The sequence below is a fragment of the Prunus persica genome, chromosome G5, assembly GCF_000346465.2.
Source record: "Prunus persica cultivar Lovell chromosome G5, Prunus_persica_NCBIv2, whole genome shotgun sequence".
In the NCBI taxonomy this organism is placed as follows: Eukaryota; Viridiplantae; Streptophyta; class Magnoliopsida; order Rosales; family Rosaceae; genus Prunus; species Prunus persica.
The window spans coordinates 770296-783974 of NC_034013.1; positions in this window are offsets into that span (position 1 = coordinate 770296).

Sequence of the window (13679 nt, forward strand, 5' to 3'; positions counted from 1 at the left end):
GAACGACAATTATTGAAGAATATGAATTGAAATAAAATTCAAACAATAATGTAAGGTCATGAAATTTGTATACCGAATTATGTAGTGCTAGACATTTTTATTACCCAATAAATTTGGTAAATGAAGCAGCCCTCAAATTCACACCCTCATTTGAGAAAGCCTGTAAAGGTAAGAAATTTTTTTGCTATCATAATTTTATAAGAGAGTACTACTATAGTCACTAAATTTGTTTACTAAGGTGACAATGTCTCATTTATATTTATTCAATTTTGGCATTAGGTTAACGGGGTTTAGCTTAGTGAAAAAGGACCTTGACTTACAGACCAGTAGTCTCAAGTTCGAATCCCATAACACATTGAAACTTTAACCCAAAAAAAAAAAAAACTTTGGAATTAGTTTGAACTTCATTTTGTCCCAAAAAAAAAGAGAAAAAGATATTGAAATATATTTTGACTCATCATTTGGTAGAACATTTGGTAACTTTAAGATTATTTGTTACAAGAACTCCATCTTAACTCTCTTAAATTGATAAATACTTCTTACTTTACTTCAATTGTCATGTCCATGAAGCTAGAAATGAGGTGGTTTTGGTAAATACAACAAATTGTTATACAATCAGAATTTTGATGCTTGAGTTATTATTATTATTATTATTTTGAGTACAAGTGATTGAGGAACTGGGATTTACATAAATATTCATTGGGTGTGTGGGGTATCGAATTTCTACCTACATGAACAAAGGTGAAAGAGCTCAACCAACTGAGCTATACCCCATCGACAAATGCTTGGTTTAAGTGAGCTAGGTCAAGCATTAAACTGTTTGTAGACTACTGTTTTGAAAGGTAGGTGGATGATTTATCCTATCCTCTCAGCTATTCGGCGACAATGTAGCAGCCTTAATTCTTGTTCTTGGCACTGGGTCCCCCGAGGGGCAAACCGAGCAGCAGATGCTGCAGCTCAGCGAGCTAGGAGGAGGATGTGCAATGAAGTTTGGGCTTCTAGCCCCCATCCTCTCTGGTTTTTGTGTTGCAAGCTGACGGACTTCCTTGCCCCCCGCGGTGCTAGTGCGTCTGTGTTGGAGGCGGACGAGCTCCCCTTTTGGAGGCGTCATAGTTACTGGTTTCTAGCCTTTGTTTTTCTAGCTGTTGTGCGCTTTGAGCAAAATATCCCGAACATTCCACATTCCATTAATCTTCTTGCAATCCACATCGACGAGGTGCTTGACCCAATAGATGACGAAGGAGCAGTTCCTACTTTGAGTCTTCTTAGCAGACGAGACCTCAGTTGAAGAAGACTTGATCACAACAGAAAGGAGTCTTTGCTTCTTTCTCAGCGGAGACACATCTCTTGACTGCGAAGTTTCAGTTTCATTTTTGGAGGACTTAATGTCAGCCTTCCTCTTTGAGGGGGGTTCATTCGAGCACTCCTCCAGTTCAGCCTACAGATCATCCGAGTCTGGAGCATTCTGCTTTCATCTCTCAACATCTTGGGCAAGGGGCAAACTACCAACTTTCTCTTGATACTTGCTCAATAACGAGCACCATTCGCGAAACCTCGCAAGGATGTTCAAAGCCCGCCCAAACCTTAACCATGTCCGGTCCATGGTCCAGTTTCTTGCATATATCATTCTCTGCAAGCAAAAGACAGAAGGCAGTTAATCACACATCAAAGTATTCATACAAAAAAGGAAGCATATTAACAGAAGTATGACATACCATCGCAGTAAGTGACGGAAACAAGTGGACCATCGCCAACCTCGCCTTCCCATCCTCCACTGACTTCCAAAACATCAGCATGCCATACATAATTTCCTTGGCTAAAACAGTCAAATAGCTTTGGCCACCCGGCTCTCCCTGTGATAGAAAATTTTGTACTCTTTCTTAGCTATTGTTTCTCAAAGATTCAATTGAACTAACTTAGGCATTGGAGGGTCTTTGGCCTACACCCTCTTGGTGTGTTCTTTTACTCCTATTTATTTTGCAGAAACAGAGGAAGAGAGAGAAGCAAATTCAAAAGGTGAAGGTTCTACATGCGAATATTCTCTCGCGAGTTCACAGGACGAGTTGTACTAGCCCAGGCAAATGCCCTATGCCACATCATTCTAAACGGGCCAGGCCCATGTCATGACAAGAAAGAAAAGGGAGGAAGTTGCAGCAGCAGCTGTCGACAGCCACAGCCACTGCCAGGTCTGAGCCCATTGGTCCTCTCCACAAATGAAAGGAAAAAAAAAAGAATGGAAGAAGGTCGCGGTAGTCGCCACGTCGCCACCGCTGCCAATCATGACAATAACCGATCAAGCCCACCCAACCAGTCCTCGCAGCGAAGAAGAAAAAAAAAACATGTTCGACTTACCTTGGTGTGCACGACAACTCCTCTCTTCAACAATAGTACAATTCTCCAAGATCTCTCTCAAGCCATAAAGTAGAGAAAACAAGTTTGCAATTTGAAAAAGAGTGAAGAGAAGCCTTGTATTTATAAAGGTTGGGCATTCTAGGTCAAGGAGGAATCACAATCCTTTTCCCATTAGGAGCCAAACTCCAAGAAGAAGTCAAAAGCCAACTCCAACTAGGAGCCCAATTTACAAAAGAAATCAAACTTAAAAAGAAAGCCCAAACGCAGTTGGTAAGCCTTAAGAGTATTTCTCATCTCCTCCCTGCCTCACAAGCACCATGAAGAAGCTGGGAGGCATTTGTGGGAGAAAATGTTCTGGCTTCCAATCACAAGGCATTACGTGGACAAGAAGAGAATATATCCTAGGTCAATTAATTGAACCCATTTATTTGGCCAATTAATTTATACTAAAAATAAGGATATTATCTTTATTTAGGAATATAATTACCAATTAAAAGATAATATCACCAATTTATGATATTATCTTATTTTGGGGATATTATCATCAATTAGTGATTTGATCCCAATCAAATCCCTAATTGATTCAATCTCTACATTTTATGGAAAGAATATCTTCCTTCAAAATAGGAAGATATTCTTTGAAAAAACTCTAGATGGCTAGAGCCCTATAAATACATGGCCACATTCAACACACAAGGGAATTTGAAACTCAATTGCAAAACCTTGCAAAACCTAGCAAAACCCTCTAAACCTCTCTCATTCTCCTAGTTGCGGGCCTCACCACTCTCCTCTCTCCCACAAGACCAAGTGCCACCACACACGGCTTCGGCCACCCGGCTCTCTCCGTGAGAGAAAACTTTGTACCCTTTCTTAGCTATTGTTTCTCAAAGTTCCAATCGAACTAACTTAGACATTGGAGAGCCTTTGGCCAATACCTCCCCGGGTGTGGTATTTTACTCATATTTGTTTCGTATGAACCGAGGAAGAGAGAGAATGAAGCTCAAAAGGTGAGGATCTATAAGAGGATATTCTCCAGTGAGAAATTTGCACAAACAACACATATATGGCTTTTTCTACGTTCAGCAGTGAGGAAACCGCTCCCTTCTTTGGCTTTCCCGATGCGGCTCTTGTCTTCCCTATAATAGCTCCAATTTCTCAAATTCTTTCAATTTTAATTTTGTTTTATTTAACAAAATTGATCTTTTGATTCAAATGATTGTGATTGCATAGACATGGGTGTGTTGTATGGCACAACAAAGAGTGAGAGGAGGATAGACACGGAGAGAGATCGAAGGTAGAGGTCTGGGTGTTTTTAGGATTTAGGGAAGCCAAAGAATCAACACAGAAGCAGAGCTTGCTGTGAACAAAACAACAAAGTAAGAAGACAAATACAGGTACAATACCAAATAATAATAAAAAGGACTTTATCACTCAAGATTACATGAAATCGTATGTAACTTGTTGTGATAAGTGTTATTGTTCAGCATAATTTTTGTCAATAATTGAAATCATATGTAATTTATAAAGAAGTAAAGGTTACATTAAAAAATTAAAATTAAAAAAAAGGTAGATGATTTAACCAAGAGTCCTAATCGGTCTTCCCACAATTTCTTACATACCAAAACCTATCAATGTGCATTATGTCTGCATTAATTGTTTCTCTTTGAACTTTTATCAAATACTTCATCTGCAACTGCAATCTCTCCTCAACCATCGACAAACCAGCCAATACCGTCCAAACCCATGATAGTGAATTTTTCATCAGCAACCTCAAAGATCTTAACTTCAAAAATGATTTCAATATTAGGATTTAGCATGTGTAGCAGCAACTGATAACAAAGTTAGCAGTAGCAACGTTTATGGGGACTTGGGTCTGGGCCATTTCAAGCTTCAGAAGAAGCTCGGTTGTAGGATATAGGGAGCGTGTACTTGGCTGAGTTAAGAAGGCTTGGTTGCCTTTTCACTATGAAGGTAATGGATAGAGGCATGTTGGCTAAGTGGAAGAAGCTGATAAGAGTTCAGAATTCAAAGGTTATGAAAAGTGGAGCACGTTCAAAGTTTTGAGGGTTAACATAAGGTTTGTTAGGGCTTGGTATTTATAATTACCACTTTAAATTCCAACAAAATTGGACAACTCATTACTTCCTTCAAAATCAATAACTTTTTTAATACACCTAAACTTTGTTTGACTTCTAAAAAGTCATGATTGAATACATATAGATTTCGATGTAGTTTTTTTTAAAAATCAATAGAAATCTGAATTGAATACAACCAAACTTTTACAAACTCTTTTAAAATCTAAATTGAATACCCCTAGACTTTTAAACTCTTTTAAAATCTTAATTGAATACATCCTCTTTAGGTTGGTAAAATCAATATCGTCAAGTAAAGCCGATACATGTTTGGGAGGGTCTCTCAAGGTTGTTAGTGAAACTTTGTTGAGAATGAGAGGGTCTTTTTGGATCAATGTGTTTAAGGACACTACACACCCACTATGTACTGCCTCATATATTATTCTTATAGTATCTTTACTTTCCTTAATAATCTTCATTCTCCCTATCATAGCATAGGCCTAATCGGCCCGACCCACTTTTAGGTTGTGAGTCCAGTCCATGTTGTAATTCAAAAATCCGAACCGTCTATCTTCTAGACATTCATTCAAAGATCATATTAGCAACAACAACAAAAAAATCAATTGAATTTCACATCATTAGAATTTACAGTTTTCCTGAAGTTGGGCTAATCCATGGGATTTGTATGAATACCCTGGACTAATCCATGGGAGGTTGGGCTAATCCATAAGATTTTCGTCTATATTGCCTTCTAAGCTGGTGCAAATTTTCTTTCTCTCATTGCTAAAGTTGGTTATTTAGGTATGTGTTTCTAGTTAAGGATTTGTTTAAGAACAAAAGATCACTCAGTTATACTTTGAAAGAGGTTGAACCATTATAGGTATACTTTGAAAGAGGTTGAAGAAGACCTCAAAGAGATTACTGATGTTTACATCCAGGAGTCGTTGGACATGGAAGCAGTTGTGAAGCTGATGAATGAGGGCAAGTGGCCAACATGCACCAACGTGGTCTACGAGATTAATTTACTTCAAGGTGAAGAGCTGAAGAAAGTTAAGAACATGGGCAGGAGTGCGAGCCTCAATGTGAATGAAGTAACAAATTGGTTTGAGGTGAGCGTTACAACCATCTAGTAAATGAGTTTTTTGTTGTTGTTGAAATACACTTAGCGCCATCTTGGGGTCTCTGTTTCTGAGAGGGACTTGACCATCTAGTAAATGAGTTCTAAAGTTCTATTTTTGATTTTGGTAGCAAGAACTAGAAAAGGGTAAAGGGGCAAAGCCAGGATATCAGGTGAAAAAAGGTGGATATGAGCTGACTAAGAGCTATGGAAGAAGTGGAAGGGGAGAGAGAAGACTATTGGTATGTAGTATGCATTGGTGATATAAGTTCCCAAATGCAAGTCTTTATATATAATTTCTTATCAGGCAACGGCCTCTTTCAGTTTGTTTGTTCCAATGAATTATAGATTTCATCTATCATTTCTCATTTATCCTCTCTCCTCTTTCCTCTCTATGTTGGGCATTGGCTTGGGCATGAAGGAGTTTCCTACTTGGGTTTCACCTCCACCACGAGCAAAAATCTTCTTGGATTCTTTTATTTATGTATGCTATGTCCAATTTCAACAAAAACATTTCCTTTCCTTTTTCCTTTTTCTTTATAAAGTTTACAATTGATTCAATTCGACTACCTAAGTAAGAAGAGTAAATAATAAATTGACATTAATTTCCTAAGCAGTAATGGTTGATAAGTTGGGTAGTTGGTGTTGGAAAGACTAAGGTGAGAATTGTCTTGTGAAACACACATGGACTGGTTTTGTTAGCTTTACAGCTTGTTCATATCTTGTATTATTATGATACATAGGATTGCTACAACTCTTGTTTAATATGTTTTAAACCTTTATGAGTTACTACCAGAGTTTGATTATGATTTCTACTTTTGCACATGAGTTTGTGTTCCATTAGGATTGAGTGTGAAGCCCTTCTTACAAGAATGGCCAATGGCTAGCGAATGATAAAATGACGAGACCTAGAATAGTTTGCTAGATCTTAAAGGAATTAATATTACAGTAACATGGCATTGCCAAACTAGAAACAAATTATCAGTTTAAACTAAGACAACTTGATCAACTTTCACTAACTAGTAAGTAACTACTCAATCAATCATCCATATAGGAAATAATTAAATTAAGACAAGTAAACAAGAAGGAGGAGGATGAGCAACATCAACAACACATCATCATCATCATCATCAGGAGATTTTTGGGTGGCCGCGAACTATCGATATAGATATGCTCATTCGTCATTCATGTCCACCTACCCCATTGCATTTTGAATCAATGCATATGGGCTTTGGATTACTACTGATCGATCGGCCCGTAGGGTCTTGGGTTGGACGACTCTCAACGGGCCACAGCCCAGCCCGACCCATTAGACCTAATTGCCTCGTGTTAGTCAACCTAAAGATATGGATAGTGTCATGTCGAGCCTTATTTAAGCGGGTCGTGCTTGTGCCTTGCTCGGGCTGACCTAGTTCGTTTAACACCTCTAGCCTGAGGCTAGATGGGCCAAAGCCCAACTTGGCCCAATGGTTAGGCCCACTCAGCCCAGCTCGTTCTAAAGTTAGGATAGAAGTGCCACATTTTCATGAGATTTATTTTTAGGTATAATATTTGTTTAAATTTATTGGCTATTGGTCTAGGTTTAGTAAAAGAGTTTGACTCTTTATTCATCTCTTTATTCCCTGTAGTTTAGACTGTCACTTGTACTAAATGAAAAAAAAAAAGAGTCATCACCAATGGGGTGTTAGTTGAATTGCCCCAGGCTTTTGGTGTGCTCCCAAGTGGTTTTGGGTTCAAGCTCCGATGGTACTCGTGGCCGTATATGTGAGTCCCCACTCCCCTTCTTAACTTTGACAAACAAAATAAAAGGAGAGTCATCTAAGCCCCTATGATGCCTATGTACTTATCTCATCAATTTGAGATACGTATTTTTTAAATAAACAAAAAATCTAGAATTCAGGGCAGGTTCGGAAGATAGCCCCACAACGGGACGAGTGCAGTAATTTTTTGAAAATTCCTAGGGAGATAGGGGCGTGGAAGGGGACACGGATTGTAATGCCATATGGTACCTAGTCTCGAACTAGCCCATTACTGTCCCAAAGCCAGTATTGGCGCGCATGCGTGCCAAGAGTCTAGTATGGAGAAAGTGTGAGTTGGCTTGGGGCACTACAAGGAAAAACCTCTTTTGGTCGCAAAAACTATAAATTGGCGACGAACTGCTTCTAGGTGGTCGCCAAAAGATACGTAATATTTAGGAATTCATTAGGACTTGGCGAACAAACATATAATTGGTCGCCAAATTCTGAAAACATGCGCGCGAAACTCAAAACTTGTTGGCGATGAAAATATTGTGTGGCTAAGTTTTCATGTGTCGTCGCTAAATTAAAAGTCGCGCGTAAAAAGTTTCGTGGGATCGGCGGCCAATGTTTTCTTTCGTCGCAAACCAGTTTGTGCTAAGGATTAAGCCAAAAAGACGACGTCGTTTATGTATGTTAGCTTATGGGCGACCGAATTATTTTGGGGCTAAGCTAGAGAGTATAAATAAAAAAAATAAAATATAAGATCCCAACTCGTTATTTCCTCTCAGACCCCTTCTCCATCTTGCAAGCCCTTCTGCTGCTCCAACATCGCCACCGATGTCTGCAAGCCTAGGGTCAGAAATGGACAGTTTTCCCTTTCTCCCTTCCACTTTTCTCTCGCACGCCCAAGGTCAGAAATCGACGGCTTCATCTCCGAAGTCTTCCTCACTGCATGGTTCAACGGCAAGGTTCTAGGGAGTTCTCCTTGTTTGGCTTACCTTCTCATCTTGTTAATTTTCTTTTGAGCACTGATTATCAGCTGTAGATTCCGTTTGGTTGCTGAGAAAACAACCAAGGAAAATTCGAACTGAATACTTAGGAATTTGAATCGGAACTGATTTTCAGTGCTTGATTTTTCCTTTTTGATATATGAATAAAATTAATTTTCCTTTTTCATGATTGTTCCCAATCTAGATTTTTGATTGCTTGAGTTATTTCCTACTCTCCAGATATCATCTACCCTTCAATTATCTAGATTTTTTATTTTGATTCTTTCAAAATAAAATCTGAGTTTTTTTTTGGTCTTAATAACAAGGTCATTGCAACCCCTCAACCATTGAACTGGCAAAGTCCTCCTCTCACAATTTCCTTCATATGCTACCTTTCTGTTAGGTATGATGACTATTTGCTCTGTATGATTTGAGTTTTATTTTGGAAATATTTATTTGGCCATATATGATTTATAAACTATTTTCTTCTCTGTTTTGTATGTGTGTGTGTGTGTGTGTGTGTGTGTGCGCATATATTTATATATGCAGTTTGTGTATTCCTTTGTAATGTGTTCAGTATGCGGGTTAGGTTATGGTTCTTGTATTTGATATGAGTGCCTTGTTGTCCATTTGATGTGGACTCTGTGTCAAATTTGAGATTATTCACTTGCACACTTACCCGGTAGTTATTTCATTTGCTATGTTTAATGCTTTCAGTCTGATTCATTGTTTTCCAAGTCTTGGAAATCCTTTCAAATCTCTTCCAGCCTCTTCTTTTTCTTTTTTAACAAACCATTTCGGCTTCATGTGATGATCACTAGTTGCTTGGATTTTATGAAGGGTAATTCCATTAGCTTCTAGGATAAAGTTTTGTTGATGTGAAATGGTTTTATCATCAATTAGGGCATGTATAATTAAGAATTGTAAAGAATAATCATTTGTTATTAATTAATACACAAGAGGCATAAGTTAAGCCTAATTTTATTCACTGTACTTAATCTGACTCTATAAAATGGATGTGTTGTTGATTACAATATTTCTTTGAATCAACAGGGAAAAATAATGTTTTGTTTTATGATGATTAGTGAAACTTAGAGGGCGAAGGCATATACTATTTTGAGTTTGAAGACTAATTTGAACTCAAGCCCTCCAAAAATATAGTGTCTAGCTGATTCTGTTTTCTTTTTTGCAGTAGGGTGTTTGAAATATTTGCTTAAGAGGTATGGATAGCTAAAAATCTTGCTTTTGCCTTCTTTTTTTTTTTCTGACTTGTGTCATGGGTTTACATAAATATAATATTGAAAGCCTTGTTTTATCATCTTCAAGTTACTATATGTTTTCCTTAATATGTTTTAAGGTTTACATATGTCCCCTGAAAGTATTTCTCAATTTTCTTTTTTGGGAAAATGTAGAAGGGTAAAAATCCTACATACATTAGCAACTGGAACAACATGCATATGCAGAAGAATAAGGGCATTTCGTTCAATGAGGCTGCTTAAATTAAAGAGGTAAGGGGCAGTTCCTGTTTTCACAAAATGGTTGCTGGCCATGTCTTGTTATGCATAGACCTAGCCGTATTGCATAACCTAGTTCAAACTAGCACCATTGTTGAGCCATTAAATGTAGTCTATTTTTTAGAGCCAAAATCTCTCTCTTTTCTTCTCTTTCCTATTTTACATCTCAAAACTGCTTTAAAGAGCCCAAACCAAAAAACCCAATTTCTATCTAATGAAACCGTAAAAGAATAATTGCTATAATATTGCTCGTTGCTTATGTTTGCTTCTAGTCCATAAATGTAATGAATCAAGTCTAATGAAATTAAGTTTAATCCTATGATTGTGTCACTGTTTTTTTTAAACCTTGCTTCTTGTACTGAACTATGAAATTTTTTTTATAATTTTTTTTTTTCCAGATTAGTGCTGAAGCCTGTTTTGGATTTTATTTTTGACATGCTTCCTTAACTTCGAATGCCATGAAATTTTAATGTGATGAAGTTTTATATGTCTAGTTATGATTTGAAAAGTCCGCACTATTTTACCTCAAAATGAGTTTTTAGTGAATTTCCCAAGTTGAAGTGTTCCTACCCAAATTGTATAACAAAATATATATTTGTTCATCAATGAGTTACTGAAAACTACTTCATACCCTTTTTGGGTTTGTGGTTCTCTTTATCTTATAATGTGTTTAGAACAATGTAGGAGTCAAATTTTACTGAGGTAATATACTGTTTTTGCATGTCAGATTATTTGAGGAGGTGGAAGGATTTGGTTTGTGGTTTTGGACAGAGGACCATAAAGAGGTAAGAACCTCTTCTTCTCATTACACTTAGTTCCATTTGTTTTCTTATTAACAACAATAGTGGTTGTTAATGTCATTGTAGTGTTGTTTGTTTAAAGTTATTAAAATGGCATACATGTTTTGTATTGTGTTGAGAAGTTATGCAACCCATGTTGGTTAATGAGTGGATTATACTTTGGATTTTATGATTTATTTTTTCTAATGGTTTTGTGCTATGCATGATATTAGTCTTTACATTTATTAATTTGTGGTATTTGTTATTATCACAAAAGTATGCTTTAGACAGTTAATATTGAGAGGTATGAAAAATGAATTCAAATTTTATTAAGTTTGTTCAAATACCATTCTTGAACATTCTTAAATATTGATGACCAGTAATCATTTTTCTTATGTAGATCCACTCTTTTTAATGGCTTATTTAGTTAAGATTGTGAATTTCAGCTTTTGGGCAAGATTTCTTGTAATTGTGTTGTCGAAAATTGTTTGTCTTTGGTCTCTTAAGTATATTTTTATATTCAAATTTTCTTGGTTTTGGCTTCTTCTTGATCATTGGAATTTCCTTATTTTGTTTCTTTTGTAAAGGAAGATGATTGATGAGTTTGAGAAGATCAAGCAACAATTGGTATCGTTTGGGAATTCCACGATATTAGATCACAGTCCCTATCCCACAGGTGTTAAAGATCATGACTACCAAACTCAGAATTACAAAAGGCATAGTATACATGCATATTTTTTTTAGTCGAAACCCAATCTTAGAGTGGGGAAATAATTATTGTAGAACTTGGGTTTACCAAGGGCAAGAATATATGGAACTTGGCCTCCAGTCTTTGAATGGAGAGTTCTTCACTCGTTTATGTACACTAATTTTGGATATGTTATGTGTACTTGAATAACTAGTATGCTCGTGTACTTTTGAATGAGAGAAACTTTTATTCATGTCATTTTCTGTTGATCTATTATCTAAATTTATTGTTTTTTAAAATTACAATATGTTAATGAACAAAAGGTTAATATTATCACAAAAAGAACATAAATAAAATATACATATTTTAGCGACCACCTAAGTAAGCTTTAGCGACCAACTAAGGAAGCTTTAGCGACCAACTAAGTAAGCTTTAGCGACCAAATTCGGTAAACTATTGGCGACAAACAAATCTATTTGGTTGCCCAATCTTTCCTCAATTCGCGGCAAATTTTGGTATTTTTGCGGGAACCAATCTTTATAGGCGACCAACTGATTACTGTAAGGCGACGAAACTAATTGGTTGTGTAGAGGTTTTGGCGACGAAAATTAGTTTTCGTCGCCTTTTGTCAACTTTTACTTTTAGCCACGAGCCTTAGGCGACCAAGCTAGCGACGAAATTATTTCGTTGCTAAAGGGTTTTGGCGATGAAATGTCAGCTTTTTGTGACCAAAGGTGGTGGTCGCCAAAAGGGTTTTTTCTTGTAGCCAAAACTGTTTTTCCTTGTAGCCAAAACTTTGGGTCTTCTCATTAGACGAGCTCTTAGCTCTTAGGCCATCTCCAACCCATGAGGCCAAACCCAAAATATCCAAAATTATAGTCCAAAATCTTTCCCAACCCAAGAAAAAGGGCCAAAATTTGGGAAACCCAAGCTTGGGACCAAATAGCAATCCAGCTATTGCCTGAACCCAAAAATAATTCGGTGGAGCCCACCTGCTGCTGACGCAGTCCATGTGCAAGGAATCTGACGTGGGCCCCACTTGCTGCTGTGCTACTGCTTTATGGCAACTGTGTCGCGCCACTTGTCCAACTCTGGTGATGTTGCCGTTGGAATCCAACGACAACAATTCAAACTTCGTTTGTTATTTTATTTTTATATATTCTAATAAACTTAAATCAACGATCTAGATTAAATATAAGCTATTTTAACGGTAAAAAAATAAATAAATCCAATGATCAAAATAATATTTTAAATTAATCTAGATCAGATCCAACCCCAAAACTCACTCTAAACTCAATAAATACCCACCCATTTCTCAAATAATATATCAAAATTATTTTATCTATTTCTCAATTTATTTTTCCTTTGTCAATCTCATCAATTTCATTTTATTCTTGTTGAAGATATCCACAAAATCTCAAAGAGGTGTGAATTGAAGGCCCCACGAAGATGAGGCATTGTGCAAAGGGTGGGTTTCTGTCAGTGAAGATGGGGCCATTGGCACCAATCAAGCAAGCGGAACATTTTGGAATCGTGTATATTAAAAGTTTCTGGAAAATGATCTGGGCATTAGTGAACTCAAGCGACAAACATACCAAGCCATTGCTTATGGGTTCAAGACTATCAACCAACAATGTTCTCTTTGGAAGGCATGCTTGACTAAGGCCAATATGAACCCACAAAGTGGCTCAAATCTACATGATGTGGTAAGTAACCATTCTTATTAAAGCTTTAAATTTATATTTGTAATTTTATTCAACTCCAAACTTAAATTTATTTTTTCATGCGAAGGACGTGTATGCGAAAACGATATTTCTTAATGATAATAAGCCTCCAAATGGGCCTTTCAAGTTGTATCATGCTTGAAAAATCTTAAAAAATTGCCCAAAGTGGAACGATATAAATAAGCCTCCCACACAATGTTCTTCTGGAGCTAGTGCAAGTATGGTGAATTTGGATAACGACGTAGACGATATCACCATGCCTAGTCCAAGGCTTGAAGGGCGAGATAAACAAAAGGCTGCAAAAAAAAAAGAAAAAAAAAAGAAAAAAGAAAAAGGTAAGATGGCTAACCCTTCTCAACAAACAAGGAATAAGTACTTGTAATCATTGGTTGAGCAAGGTATTGCTTTCGAGGAGGATAGGAGACGAAAGCTAAACATATTAGACAAGTTTGTCCAAGTTCAAGCTTATGCTTATGCGTATAAGAACCAACAAGATAAAGAAGCCTAAGAACAAAAAATAATGTCCATGGACGTGTCCAAATTTACTCCAAGAAAGAAGAAGTATTATGGGGATAAACAAGATGAAATTATGCAAGAACATGCACATGGTCACACAATCTACTGTTAATCCTGAAGATAACTCAGGGGATTCTTATACAAGCCCCCACGATGGTGGTTATTAGTTTATTCATATTGGGTTTCATG